General features: G+C 41.8%; 1 long non-coding RNA gene across 1 annotated transcript in view; it reads right to left on the bottom strand.

The window, feature by feature from the left end:
* Nucleotides 1-203: 203 nt before the first annotated feature.
* The window catches only part of LOC122218961, a 29,332-nt gene continuing 14,155 nt past the window's right edge, over nucleotides 204-15,380 (bottom strand). Inside the window, exon 3 of the long non-coding RNA XR_006202197.1 lies at nucleotides 204-478. This is a non-coding gene — a long non-coding RNA (uncharacterized LOC122218961). The remainder of the gene's footprint in view (nucleotides 479-15,380) is intronic.

The raw sequence follows: 15,380 nt of genomic DNA on the forward strand, positions 1-15,380 counted from the left end.
TGTCTGTCTTCCCTGCTGGACTGTGGTTCTTTAAGCAGGATCAGTGCCTTTTTTTTTTTTTTTTAAAGTTTATTTATTTATTTTGAGAGAGAGAGAGAGAGAGAAGGCAGGGGAGGGGCAGAGAGTGAGGAGAGAGAGAGAGAATCACAAGCAGGCTCTGCACTGCCAGATCATGACCTGAGCTGAAATCCTGAGTCAGATGTTTAACCGACTGAGCCATCCAGGAGCCCCAGGGTCCATGCCTTTTAATGATGACTTCACCTTGTACTTGGCCATCTTCTTAGACAGCACCATCAGGGGACCCTCACACTTTGCGAAGGAGGTGAAGTGGGTGTTGTCATTATATACTCATTTGGTAGGTGTGGATTAAATACTTTGCCCAGGCGCTATGCAATTGAGGCTTTGAATCCGGCACTGCTCACTGCTCCCTCTGTGGCCTTGCATGGGTGCTTCATCTCTCCATGCCTGAGTTTTTCATCTGTGAAAACACACAGTTACTGTGAGACTTGATGTAATACGTATGATTGGTGTATACCTATATCTATATCATCTATATCTATATGTATATCTATAGATGGGCAGATATAGATATAGATATAGATATAGATATAGATATAGATATAGATATATAACCTCTAGCACAGTACCTTTCACCTAGCAAATGCTAAATAAATGTGAGGCATTATTTTTTTAAGTTTATTTATTTATTTTGAAAGAGAGAGACAGAGGGCACGAGTTGGGGATGGGAAGAGAGAGGAAAGAGAGAATCCCAAGCATGCTCTGCACTGTCAGCACAAAGCCCAATGCGGGCCTCCAACTCCTGCACCACGAGATCATGACCTGAGTTGAAACCAAGTGTTAGAGGCTTGACCAACTGAGCCCCCCAGGTGCCCCCAAATGTGAGGCATTTTTACTGTGAGCAGAAAGCCTGAGTCTTACTCCTACAGGATATTGTTCATTATTATTTACTGAGCAATTACTATATGTTAAGCTTTGTGTTACATGCTTTACCCCAGTGAATCATCACAAAACTCTGCACGGTTTTTTTTTTTTTTTTTTCCTTCTGTTTTACAGACAAAGACATGGCGACCCAGGGAAGTTAAGTTCTTAATGGGAGTCGCCCCGCTGTTAAGTGACACAGCCAATATTTAAATCCATGTCTTGCTAGCATTTCTGCTTGGGCTTTGTCGCTGTTTATGCCCACATGCTCTCAGGTTCTTTGTGCTTCTACTCCCTATAGGGCCTAAGCTCGGTGCTAGATTTAGAGGCAGGCAGAGACGACTTCTCATACTCTGCCTGAGTTACTTGGGCTAACTTTCCAACAGTTTGGATTTCTTTCAAGCCACCCGAGAATGCAAAGGAAATATCAGTTATGGCTGCAAAGGGTCAGCGGACAAGCTCCCAGGGCTTTCTTGCCCCCAGATCTGAGGTCATTTCAGCTCTCAGCAAGGAAGCCGGCTTCTGCCTGCTCGGCTGGGGTGGGGGGGAGGCACATCTGCACACCTGGGTCCACCTACCCCCCTGGGAAGCAATCCCTTTGCTCCTGGTCTCATTTCCATGGCCTCAGAAACCAACAGTAGGCTGCTAGGCCCACCTCACTTGCCCATGGAAGATGCTTGGGACATCCCACCTGTGAGCAAATGCATACACAATAAGGGCAAAACTCTGTGTTTTATGTGCTTTATATGCAGGCACTTTGAAGGCAAAGATTTCAAGGAACCCAAAAAGAATGACAGACCCTGACCCAAAGTGACTTAATACAAAAGCACTTTGTTTAGAGGCCTGAAGGAAACTGATAGAATAATATTGACTGTCTCTTAGGTACTCTGCCAGATGAGTCCAACATGTTTCCTTGTTAAATCCTCCCAAAGCTACAATGATGAGGACCCTCTCTTGGATGCAGAGTGTCTCATAATTACTAGAGGCAATGAAAAAATACACTTGTGTCAGCTGTGTCTGTCCCTCCACCCCCAGCAGGATTCTGCAGAGGGGTGAGGAGGGTGGGAGCATTGGCTGCCTCCCCCAGGTCCCTCCGTTGAGAACCCTGCCCTGTGAAGTTACAATGACTTCCCCACTGAAAGTCTGAGAGTACAAGGTTCAGGCGCTTGCTCTGGCCCAAGATCACATCATTAACTCCACGGCAGAATTAGGATTAAAATGCACCTCTGTCTGGCTTTTCCTACTAGCCCACACTACCATATGCTGTTTCATGCACTGCAAGTTCAAGAGAACTGAATTTATTTATTTTTATTTTTTAGTCTTAGAAATTTTTAAAGTTTATTTATTTTTGAGTGAGACAGAGACAACGTGAGCAGGGGAGGGACAGGGAGAGACGGAGAAAGAGAATCCCAAGCAGGCTCTGCACCGTCAGCCCAGAGCCCAGTGTGGGGCGAAAACCCATGAAAACCACGAGATCATGACCTGAGCTGAAACCAAGAGTTGGATGCTTAACCGACTGAGCCACCCAGGTGCCTCGAACTGGGTTTATTTTTAACTTCACTGTTGACTAGTGCGTCCCCCCCACCCCCCCAGCAGTCATACCTCCTCAGTCTGTTGCTGTTTACCCCTCTCTCCTGAAGGAAACCTGTCTTCACCTGGCACATTCCCCTTAAACTGATGACCAGTAGGAGAGCTCAAAGGAGCTACAGTTTGGTGTCTTCTGAAGGTGCTTGGGGGTCAAGGTTACATTTAATACAGAATAAGCTTGCTATCCTGAAAACATCTGGATTATTTGTAAACCTATTTTTGGCCACAGGCAGATACAATGAGAGTTGGGATATTAAGTTAAGGCAGAAACAATTCAGATTTTTTGGAATATGTCTTCTGACTTCAGGACTCCAGACCTTGAAATGGAGATATTTAAACAACGGAGTGTACTTACATGCTTTTGTTTTCACTGAGGTGTTTGGAAGCATGGGAGGCAAACCTGAACTGGATCATTAGCCCCCTTTTCTCGATGTAGAGCTTCACCCACACACAAGCACTTCTTGTGGGATCAAGACTCAAGCAGGGCTTGTTGAATTCATGAAGAATTCATTCAAACTAGCCTTGGCTGGTTTTTAAAAATTGTGCTAAAATGTACATAAGACATACCATTTTAACCGGTTTTACATGTACAGGTCAGTGGCACTAAGTACATTCACGCTGTTGTGCAACCATCACTGACATCCGTCTCCAGAACCTTTTCATCCCACGCTCGCTGCCCATTAAACACTAATTCCTTGTTTCTCTTCCTTCCCCAGCCCCTGGTAACCACCAGGCCACTTTCTGCCTCTACAACTTTGACTATTGTAGGGACCTCATGTGAGTGGAATCACACAACGTCTGTCCTATTGTGGCCGGCTTATTTCACTGAACATAATGCCCTCAAGGTTCATCCATGTTGTAGCCTGTGTCAGAAGTTCGTTCCTTTTTTAGGCTGAATTGTATTCCTTCGTATGTAGGCATTGCATTTTGTTATTCTGTTCATCAGCTGACGGACCCTCAGGTTGTTCCCACATTTGGCTGCTGTGGATATGGGTGCACACACATCTGCTTAAGCCCCCGCTTTCAACCTCTGTCTGCTTATTTTCATATCCTGTGGCATCATCAGCACTGAGAATTAATACTCTTTCCAGTTCTCTCAGAATAGCATTTCGGGGTCCTCTTTCAATACCTAATTGTAAAGCCCAGCAAAAAATGATTGGAAAAATGTTTCTGACAATAAACTTGCAGGAAAAGCTACTTCGCTTCCTGGTTTGCATCTTGCTGTTAAATTGTCCACTTTTAATTCCGGGGCACATCAAGCCATCGATCATTCTGTTTACTCGCCAACATGTGGTTTGTAAGGCAGGCGGTGGAGGGTGGAGTGACTCCCTCCCATATGATGTGTGGGGCACCCGGCTCTTCTGCTACTTTATGACATTCTGCACATGTTCCCGGAGACTGGCAGCTGTCCTGCTTCATCACTCTGTCACTTCCTTCCCTGTATTGCAGACCGAGCTTCCGAAGCCCTGAGCTTGGTTGAGAAGTCATTAAAAGAAAAAAAAAAAAAAAAAAACTTAAAGAATAGCTCAGTTCTACCGAACTCACTCTAAAAAGCTTGGCCTCGATCAGGCCTTCACCATAATGCCTCACGAACCCTTCCAGCTGGGTATCTTGCTGTGTTTTGGTTCTCACTGCCCCGTGGGCTCAGTTTGTAGGCATGGAGGAGGAGGGGTAGCCCTGCCTTGTGCTTCATCATAGTAGAGTTATTCTGGGTCTCAAAAGGCCTCGTAAATCTGCTCCCCAGATGGAAGCCTCCATAAAAGGCTCCTCTCTTTGTGTGAGTCTCAGATTTCCCTTCAATTAACATTCAACAAATGGATAATCAAATGGATGAGGTAAATTGTAATACCAAGATATACATATCTTTAAATTAAAAAATGCATATATATATATATATATATATATATATATATATATTTTGTTTTTTTAATTGAGTGCTACTGTGAATTCCGACCTCCCTCCTCAGTTTCCGAGTAGCCATGTCTGTGGTAGGTTAACCGGGAGTCCTCCAACAAGTCAAAGATAAGCTGAAGGTCACTAACCAACACAGCTTTGACTAAACAAAATGTCACCAAGTCTCAACATATTAATGATTTCTTTTTCCAAAGGAATTACATAGCATGAATTTGAGTTTTTTAGGGTAGTTTGTAAGAGCCCAAGGTTTAATTTTTCCTTAAAATTTTTTTTATGTTTATTTATTTATTGTTTTTGAGAAAGAGAGAGAGACACACACAGAGAGAAATCCCAAGTGCTGAAAGCACAGAACCCTATGTGGGGCTTGAACTCACAAACTGTGAGATCATGACCTGAGCCGAAACCAAGAGTCAAAAGCTCAACTGACTGAGCCACCCTCGCTCCCCTAAGTTTTCTTTAAAGAAGTTAAGGGAAGTTAGAACAGGAGGTCAAAGGCATGGGCCTCACAGTGTGACCCTGGGAGTGAGGAAGTGACCTTATAGTGAAGAACAGGATCTCAAGTGCTGGTCCAAGGTCTCCCTCCCTGCCCTGCAGACGCAGGAGCTATTAGTGCGTTTGGGACTGGTGGCCTAGTGACCTGGTGGCTGGGTGCTGCGTAACACCACAGGGCACTGACTCATGACACCGTGCAGGACGGCAAGCTCCCGATCTGTAAGTCGGAAGCCTCACACCAGCCCAGTGGCTTTTAGTCTCTCTGTCTTTCCCCACACAAGACCTGGATCCACTACCCTCCGCTTGGTGCTGTCGTTCCACACCATCGGTATAAAAACCGTGCCGTCCTTCCTCTATCTGCCACATAATTCTCTTGGCCTTTTATCATTTGCTTTTATTATTATAAGAGGACCACAAATTTTAAGCAATACCGAGCAGCATGAAAAACTGAATCCTCTCCCTTCCTTTGGTTTCTCCCCCATCATCACTGAACTGGATGTGAATCCTTTTGATTTCTGATTCCATAGAAATGCAAATCATATGTCACATTGTTTTACATTAAAGCAGTGGAGTCATATTTTACCTATTATTTTTGCCATTTGTCTTTCACTTAGCAATATATCGTGGGTATCTTCCCAGGTCTACATTTTGAGACTTAAATAATATGAGTTGCATAATATGATATGCAGAAATTTGCTATGATTTATTTATTCCTATGGAGAGAGTTTCCAATTGTTTCTCATTTTTTTACTAATATAGACAATACTGCAGCCCAAATCCTATGTGTATAAATACTGAAGCTTTTATTTCTGCAGAATAAATGTCTTGTAGTGGGGTTGCTGTGTATGCCCAATTTTAACCTTAACACAGCTGTGTATGCTGTGTAAGCCCAAAATTAAATTTGTTTAATTTTCCAAAAATGGAGAAATTCATACCGCTACCAGCAGCGATGTATAAGAGTGCTCATTTCTTCACATTCTCACAAGACTATGCTGTTCCAACTTGTCAGAGATATCTCATTATTGTTTCCATGTCTAAGTCTCTGATTATTAGTGAGACTGAGCATTTCCCCCCCATGAACTATTGGTTATTTGCATTTCCTCTCGTGAATTGCATGCCTGTATATTATTTTTCATATTTTTGGGTTGCTTCTATATGGTTAATTTATATGATTAAAAAGTATTAGTGAAATTAAACCTAAGGCTGTCATAATGATACAATTCTTTTCTTTATTTCTTTTTAATTAATTAATTAATTTTGAGAAAGAGAGAGAGCGAGAGAGAGAGTGAGGGGGGAAGGGGCAGAGAGAGAGGGAGAGGGAATATCCCAAGCAGGATTCGAGCTGTCAGCACAGAACTTGATGTGGAGCTCAATCCCACAAACTGTGAGATCATGACCTGAGCCAAAATCAAGAGTCGGACGCTTAACCAACTGAACCACCCAGGTGTCCCACAAATATTTTCTTCTAGTCTCTGTTCATCTTTTGATTTTGTGATGTCTTCTGTCATTCAGACACCATGGCAAAATTTTGTTGTTGTTGGATCCCTCAATCTTTCTTTTTTTACTTTTGAGATTTTTGTTTTGCTTAAAACCTTCTCTATTTCAAGCACACTTTCTCTTAGTATTTGATTCTAAAATTTTATTACTTATTTTTGATGTTAAAATTCTTATTCTCTCTTGGAATCCATTTTTTGATATGGTATGGAGAAAGGGATGTCTAATGAAATTGTGTTCTAGATGCTTTCTGGTTATGCCAACATTATTTATGAAATAATCCATTTCCCCCCTTTGAACCAATATACTTTCTTTATCACGTATTAAGTTCCCATATACCCTTGCCTCTGCTTCTGGGCTCTCTGTTCTCTTTCACTGATCTATTTGTCTGTTCCTGTGCCAATCCTACAGTGTTAGTAATGGCTTTAATCATTAGGGTTACTCTATGGAAGGGTATGCTCACTTACCATTTGTTTGAGACCATTTTTGGCAATTTTTGTATGTGTATTCTTCCATGGAAATGTTAAGATTATCTTTGCTAGCATGTAAACATTTTCTTGGTGTTCTGTTTGGTATTCTTAAATCATTTTACTAATTTTGCGAGATATATACTATTTCATTGTTTTCCTTTCCAGGATCATTTTGTTTCATGTCTTTTGATAAAATTCCATAGTTGACTTAGTTTAAGCTGTATATGTTTCTTGTTACATTTATTCAAAAATACCGTGTGTTTTTGCCTCTATTATGAATAAGATGGTTTTTCCATTTCCTGAAGACTTTATTTATTTATTTATTTATATTTATTTATTTAAGAGCAGTTTTAGGTTTATGGCAAGATTGAGAGGAAGGCGCGGGGATGACCCATAGACCCCCACTGCCCCCCCACATGCACGGCTTCCTCCATTATCAACATCCCACACCAGAGTGGGACATTTGTTACAATGGATGAACCCGTAGACACATCATAATCACCCAAAGTCCATAGTTTTCATTAAGGTTCACTCCTGGTGTTGTACATTTTATAGGTTTGGGCAAATGTAAAGTGACATGTATTCATCATTGTAGTATCATATAGAGTATTTTCACTGCCCTAAAAATCTTCTGTGCTCTGCCTATTCATCCCTGTCCTACCTGGCAATATTGCTCTTTTTTATTATCTCCACTACTACTCTTTCCAGTAATATCTTTCCAGAATATTATATAGTTGGACTCACATAGGATGTAGCCTTTTCAGATTGGCTTCTTTCATTTAGTAATATGCACCCAAGGCTTTTCTATGTCTTTTCACAGCTTGATAGCTCATTTCTTTTTACTGCTGAATAATATTCCATTGTCTGGATGTACTAGAGTTTATTTACCCATTCACCTACTGAAGGACATCTTGTTCGCTTCCAAGTTTTGACCATTATGAATAAAGGTGCTATAAACACCCATGGGAAGGTTTTTGTGTAGACAGAAGTTCTCAACTCATTTGGGTAAATAGCAAGGAGTGCAATTGCTGGATCATATGGTAAGAGTGTGTTTACTTCTGTAGGAAACTGCCAAAGTGTCTTCCAAAGTAGCCATATTATTTTGCATCCCTACCAGCTACATCCTCACCAGTATTTGGTGTTCTTAGTGTCCTGAATTTGACCAGTTTAGTAGGTCATTGCTCTGATTTTCTTTTCCCTAATAACCTGTGATGTAGAGAATGTTTTCATATGCTTATTTTCCATCTGGAGATCTTTTTCTGAAGTGTCTGTTAAGGTCCTTGACCCATATTGAAACCAAGTTATTTGTTTTCTTATTGTTGAATTTTAAGAGGTCTTTGGATATATATATATTTTAAAATATTTTTTTATTTTAAGAGAGAGAGAGAGAGTGAGCATGAGTAGGGGAGGGGGAGAGAGAGAAGGAAAGAGAGAATCCCAAGCAGGCTCTGTGCTATCAGTGCAGAGCCCTACGCAGAGCTTGATCTCATGAACCATGAGATCATGGCTTGAGCCAAAATCAGGAGTCTGATGCTTAAGTGACTGAGCCACCCTGGTGCCCCTGTATATTTTGGATATGTCTTTTGCAAATATTTGCTCCCAACCTGTAGCTTGTTTTCTCATTCTTTTGACCCTGTCTTTAGCACAGCAGAAAAGTTTGAATTTTATAAAGTCTAGTATATCAATTCTTTCTTTCATGGATCATGCCTTTGGTGTTGTATCAAAAAAGTCATCTAACCGTGTTCAAGGTCATCTAGTTTTCTCTTATGTAATCTTTAGTTTTTCAGTTTTGCATTTTATATTTATGTCTGCGATCCATTTTGAGTTTGTTTTGTGACAGATATAAGGTCTATGTCTAGATTTTTTTTTTTTTTTTTTGCCTATAGATGTCCAGTTGGTCCAGAACCATTAATTGAAAAGACTATCATTGCTCCATTGTATTACCTTTGTTCCTTTATCAAAAGTCAGGTGACTATTGGGTCAACTATTGGGTATTTGGGTCCATTTCTGGGCTGTGTAGTTTGTTGCATTGATCTGTCTATTCTTTTGTCAATGTCACATGATCTTGGTTACTGTAGATTTGTAGTAAGTCTTTTTTTTAAATTTTTTTTTGTAATGTTTTATTTATTTTTGAGACAGAGAGAGACAGAACATGAACAGGGGAGGAGCAGAGAGAGAGGGAGACACAGAATCCGAAGCAGGCTCCAGGCTCTGAGCTGTCAGCACAGAGCCCGACGCGGGGCTCGAACTCACGAACCGTAAGATAATGACCTAAGCCGAAGTCAGACGCTTAACCGACTGAGACACCCAGGCGCCCCTGTAGTAAGTCTTAAAGTTGGATGGTGTCAGTCATCCAATTTTCCTCTTTTTAATATTGTGTTGCCTATTCTGGGTGTTTTGCTTCTTCCTATAAAGTTTAGAATCCATTTTGTTATGCACAAAGTAATTTACTGGAATTTTGATTGGGATTGTATTAAATCTATAGATCAAATTGGGAAGAACTACTATCCTGACAATATTGAGTCTTCCCATTCATGAGCATGGAATATCTTTCCATTTATTTAGTTCTTCTTTGATTTTGCTCATCAGAATTTTGTAGGTTTCCTCATATAGATCTTGTATAGATTTTGTTAGACTTATACTTAAACATTTCGTTTTTGGGGGGTGCTAATGTAAATGGTGTGTTTTTAATTTCAAATTGCACTTATTCATTGCTGGCTTATAGGAAAGGGATTGACTTTTGCATATTAATCTTATATCCTGCAACTCCACTTTCTTTTTAAACTTGTTATGGTTAGCATACTTAAGAGGTTTTGAATTTTGTACATTTATTATATGCAGCTACTTCATCAAATTCTAGTACTTACAATAGGTTTTAAAATTTAGCTCTTGGTTTTCTAGGTGTACAATCATTATATATATTCTTATTTCTTCTAATACTTATACTCTGTAGTTAATTTTCTTGTTTTATTGTGTTAGTGAGAACTTGGAAAAGTAAATTGAATAATTCTGGTGAGGGAAGCATGTATGTCTTAGTACAGATTTGAATGGAGTAGCCTTGGTATTTCATTGTTTAGTATAATGTTTGTTGTCGGCTTTTGGCAAATAGGTTTTTATTACACTCAAAAAATTAGGATTAGCTCCTGAATTTTATCAACTACCTGTTTTTCTTTGATATTAGTATATTTTTGCCGTTCTCCAAAGAAATCTCTTTAAGAGCCCCATTTTATTTTACTTATTAATTTTTTTAATTTTTAATTTTAATTCCAGTTAGTGAACATAGTGTTATATTAATTTCAGGTGTACAATATAATGATTCAACACTTACATTCATCACCCTGTCCCATTATGACAAGTATACTCCTTAATCCCTATCACCTATTTAACCCTCCCCCCCTCTGTTAACCATCAGATTGTTCTTTTAAGAGCTCCACTTTAAAAATTGTTGCTATCAGCTGGTAATGAAAACTCCAGAGTTCACAATGGGTGTCAAACTTGGATTTGGAGGCCTCTGGAGGCCCTGGAGGGTGTCAGCTTGGAGAAGTCATTTATACACCATGGGGCAGGGCACAGCAAGATGGAAACCAGGGCCTTACAATGAGGGGTGGAGGTGAGTGTGTCATTTCTGAAGAAGATGGGGGAGCATTCAGGTAGAGTCCAGGAAGCAAAAGCAGGGTAAGGAGAACTGATTACCAGCTGTCATCAATCAAAATACCAACTTGAGCCTGAGAGACAAGGGTGGGGTTGGGAGTGGAAGCCAGTAAGATCCCTCACCCAGCATTCGGTAGAAAACTCAAGAAACCTGTGGAGCAGATACCAGCATCTGGATATAAACTGCAGCTGAGGTCATGGGCCAGCCAGGTGAATGAGGTAGTAGGAAATCAAGCTTGAGAAGCAGAGGTGGGTGGCCCAGTGTAATCCCTTTGGCTTAGGGCACCTTGTTAAAAGCCCAAGAACTTGCTTCCTTGTCTTCTTTCAGTTTGTCTTGAAGACAGAGTTTGATAGGTATCTGTGATTAACACTCTGGGTGAAAATGATTGAACAAGACACACAACATTACTAGATGCTTTCATCCTTTATAAAGGAAGAATTATCTTAAGCCAAAAAAGTTAAAAACAGTCCTTTTCTTAAAAATAAAAACAAAATGTTGACAAAAAGTCTGATCTGGAAAATAAAGAAAAATGTAAAGAAAAAAAAAAAGAACAACTAATGATTCCATCCCTTAAAGGTAACTCCAATCAACTTTTTAGTGTACTTCCTTCTAGTTTTTTCCCTATGATGTGAGATCATATGGAGATCTTGTGTCATTAGGGGATGTGATCAGGAACTCTGTGTTCACACTATCCCCAGCACAATGCCTGGCAGACACACACGAGGCATATTTGTTGGAAGACTGTTAATTAGGGCATTAAAAAGTCTTTGTGAACATAGCTTTAAAAAAATGTTAATTAATTAATTAGTTATTCTGGGGGGGGGTAGGGGCAGAGAGAGGGGGGCAGAGAGGAAATCCCAAGCAGGCTTCACTTTGTCAGTGCAGAGCCCAACACCGGGCTCCAACTCACGAACAGTGAGATCATGACCTGAGCTAAAATCAAGAGTAGGATGCTCAACCGACTAAGCACCCCCAGGCTCCCTGAACATAGCTTTTAATAGCTACATGAAGTTCTTCTAACAGACATGACCTAACCTACAGAAGCATTTGAGACTACCTTTCTCTTCCACTGCATGTCTTCACACCCCTCAACCACCCTTATTCTCTAGGAGGATCTGGAGTGCACCTGTCCTCCTTATTCTGTTTCGTACTCCGTGTCTCCTCTGCCCCCTACCCCTCTGCCTTGATAACTTGTCCTTGCCTCTTAGGGCCCAGCTTAACAGATACTTCTGGCCAGTCTGCCATGCTCCCCGCCTCTCCCAACTCCCCCATTGGTTAGAACCCCTTTGTCAATGGTCCCACAGCACTCTGGCATATCCCTAGGCTCCTGTCAACAAATAGAAGGCACAGTCTAAACAGGTCATTGAGGGGAACTTACTGACAGACTGTTTACAAAGATGTAGGCAGGGTGACAAAAAACCAGCAGGAGACGGTGGGACACTCTGGGCTAGCACGAGGGAAACTACGACCAACTCTCAGTCTGAAGGAAATAGGAAAAGAAGGGGTTCCTGGGGTGCAGAGAAGACTCCTGACAGAAGCTCTGGTAGGGGAGCACATAAGTGGACATGCTGTGGCCTGGCTGGGAAGGCGTACTTCTTCTCATGCTCCCATCTCTCATTGGAGCCTCCTGTTCAGCAACACCATGGAAGCCAGGAGGCAAGCATAGGATTCAGAAAGGCCAGCAGCCTGGGGCTCAGAGCATGGTGGAGAGGGGGAAGGGGATATCTGGGGGGCAGAGTGTCCAGCACATGGCCCACCCCCGTCTGGCCCCTGTGCAACTGTATGACCCCGCACGTTTGCCTCCCACACTCTCAAGAAAGATCCTTGAAGTCACGAACCATGCCTGGTGTCTTTGGAAATATGGCCCCCCATCCCCCTGGGAAATAACACGAGAAGGGGAAAGTCAGTATATGCACAGTAATTCACAGCACCATTTACAATAGTGGGAGATTAGAAATGCCTCCAAATAGGGAAGCAGTAGCAAATAGCAAGCTGGCCAGGACATGTCATTATGCAGCCATGAAAGGATTCTCGGGTGGGCTCTGTTAACACATGTAAACGGGGTCACAGGATAACAAGTGACAAAAGCCAATCCTGCTGATTGTAAGTTTGTCACAATGTGTAGATGTGTCCTACATAGGGAGAGATCAAAGGCGTGTATGTTCACAATAGCTGAGAAGCACTGGTCAAATGTCATATCGCCCAATTTAAGAGAAAATAGCAAAGTTCTCATTGAATTTGTCACAAATGTTAGTGCCAAGTAGCTAGAATAGTTAGGACTGGCACAATATAAAACAGAGGGATGGCAGCTTATTTTAGGAGGCTCTGTTGGGAAAAGCCACTTGGCTTTGGTCAGCTGTTCAACCCCCCTCCCCCCCAACACATACACACACACACACACACACACACACACACACACGCGCGTCCAATGTTGTAGTTGGTGATTGAAACTCCTTTTCCAATACCCCATGGTGGGCTTTGGAGGGAGTTTGTCAGCTAATACACAACAAAGCATTTTCAAAGTTTCTCAGACTTTCATGTGTATATGAATCACCTAGGGGATCCTACCTGGGGGATCTTGAGAAAATGCAGATTCTGCTAATCTAGGTCTGGGAGGGACCTGAGATTTCCCACTCTCAACAATGTCCCAGAAGATGGGGACACTGCTGGCCTTGCCCACCCTCTGAATAGCCTGGCTTTAAATCAGTGGAATTTTGTTTGCTTTTTTTTTTTTTTTAACCTTTTGAAACATACCTTCTGCTGACAAATGTGCAAATTACACGTTCTTTGTCATCACCCGCCTCCAGATTCTGATGTGTTTCTGACCGAGTGCTTGCCCTCTATTTGAGAATCCTAGTGTCTTTGGGGCCTCCACCAGCCAAAAAGAACTTGCTGGAGTTTCCTTTTTGGAATAAGCATTCCAGAAATGATACTTTTAGTGTTCCTGATATAAATATTATCGTGTGGAAGAGAATTTCAAACCACACATGATGCCCGGCCCTTTTCTTCCCAGTCATGGTTATTTTTCTGATTATCATCTTGTAATTCTCACACTGTCTTCATGTGAGAAACTTAAAATTCTCCTTGAATCCATCCGACTTCATGAATTCTTCACAAGGACCTCTGGAGGTGATGCAGGGCCTGGATGATGTAGAATTCCAAAGGATGTCTGGTGACCTGGTGTGATTCCACTACACCAGAGAGGGGACAGGTCCTCACCAAAGGACCTGTTTGCTTTTTGTTTCCGTGATTCTCGAAGCTTGAGTCAGGCACCACGTCAGCTGAGTCTTGCTGTAGAAGGAATCTCCTGTAGCATCCATTCTTGTTCATGCCATCATACATCTTCCTTTTTCAGACATCATTTCGTTTCCACTGAAATGCCCATATTTTGCATATGTCAGCAAGAAAACATTTCTATATGGTTATAAGTCAAAGTGTTTTTGGTTTTCTTCTCTCTCCCTCACTTCCCATTAAAAAATTATCAGTAATGTAAATTAAATTCCTATTTGCACAAGTAGCCTTTGTTACTGATTATATTTTCTTTTTTTTTTTTTTCAACGTTTTTTATTTATTTTTGGGACAGAGAGAGACAGAGCATGAACGGGGGAGGGGCAGAGAGAGAGGGAGACACAGAATCGGAAACAGGCTCCAGGCTCCGAGCCATCAGCCCAGAGCCTGACGCGGGGCTCGAACTCACAGACCGCGAGATCGTGACCTGGCTGAAGTCGGACGCTTAACCGACTGCGCCACCCAGGTGCCCCTGTTACTGATTATATTTTCTAATTTAAAAATGAACTTCCAGGGGCACATGGCTCAGTTGGTTAAGTGTCTGACTTGGACTCAGGTAATGGTCTCGTGTTTCATGAGTTCAAGCCCTGCATCAGGCTCTGTGCTGTCAGTGCAGAGCCTGTGTTGGATCTTCTGTCCCCCTCTGTTTCTGCCTCTCTCCCACTCTCTCTCTCTCTCTCTCAAAAATAAATAAACACTAATAAATAAATAAATAAATAAATAAATAAATAACAATGAACTTCTAGGTCCAACAATCTGAGAGTCACCTGTTTGCCTCTGCCTTATTTTGTTCTTCTCCCGGCCTTCTCTCTCTTTGTCCTGATTTGTTTTCTGAGTCCGATGTTGCTGTGGAGCTGTTCTAATGGACAGTTGGAAAGTCGGGTCCCCACCATGATCCCATGCCCATGCCTGTGGGTGATCACCACCTCCTGTGAATGTGTGAACACATCCGAATACATGAGCTGGGGTGAGGGGTCAGAGGGAGGCGATTCTCTCCACGGTCCTTGACTCATTGTGTGACCTTGGGTACACCATTTAAATCTGTTTGCTCTGGGTGATACCCATCCCTTGTAAATCTAGAAAGCCATTCTCAAAGAATTATTGCATCTTTGTCCTGATAGATGTTTAGTGAGGATGTGGGAAGAACTCTGTTAACAGATCTGTTCTCTGGCCCCTGTCCCTTATGTATGTCGTTTATTCAAACACATACCCCTCGCCTGAGAGAGGATCTCCTCTCTCAGCTCCTAAATCTGTGTATGTGTGCATGCAAAATTATACACACAAACAGAGAGGAGCACAGAAAAGCAATACTTTTGCCTGGAACTGCTTCTTTGTCATCATTCCCATCGCTACAAAAATATTGCCTCTGGCCTCTGCCAGAAATTTAAGTCACTCATTAATAAATACCCCACATCTGTTCAATTTTCTTATTCCTCAGGCACTTACTTACTCTTTTGCATTCCCAAGCAATTAAATATGACTATATCAACATTTTGCCTTTCTTGCACTCCTTTTAAAATATAATACCCGCCCCCCCCCTCCCC

The sequence above is a fragment of the Panthera leo genome, chromosome B2 (genome assembly GCF_018350215.1).
Source record: "Panthera leo isolate Ple1 chromosome B2, P.leo_Ple1_pat1.1, whole genome shotgun sequence".
Classification (NCBI taxonomy): Eukaryota; Metazoa; Chordata; class Mammalia; order Carnivora; family Felidae; genus Panthera; species Panthera leo.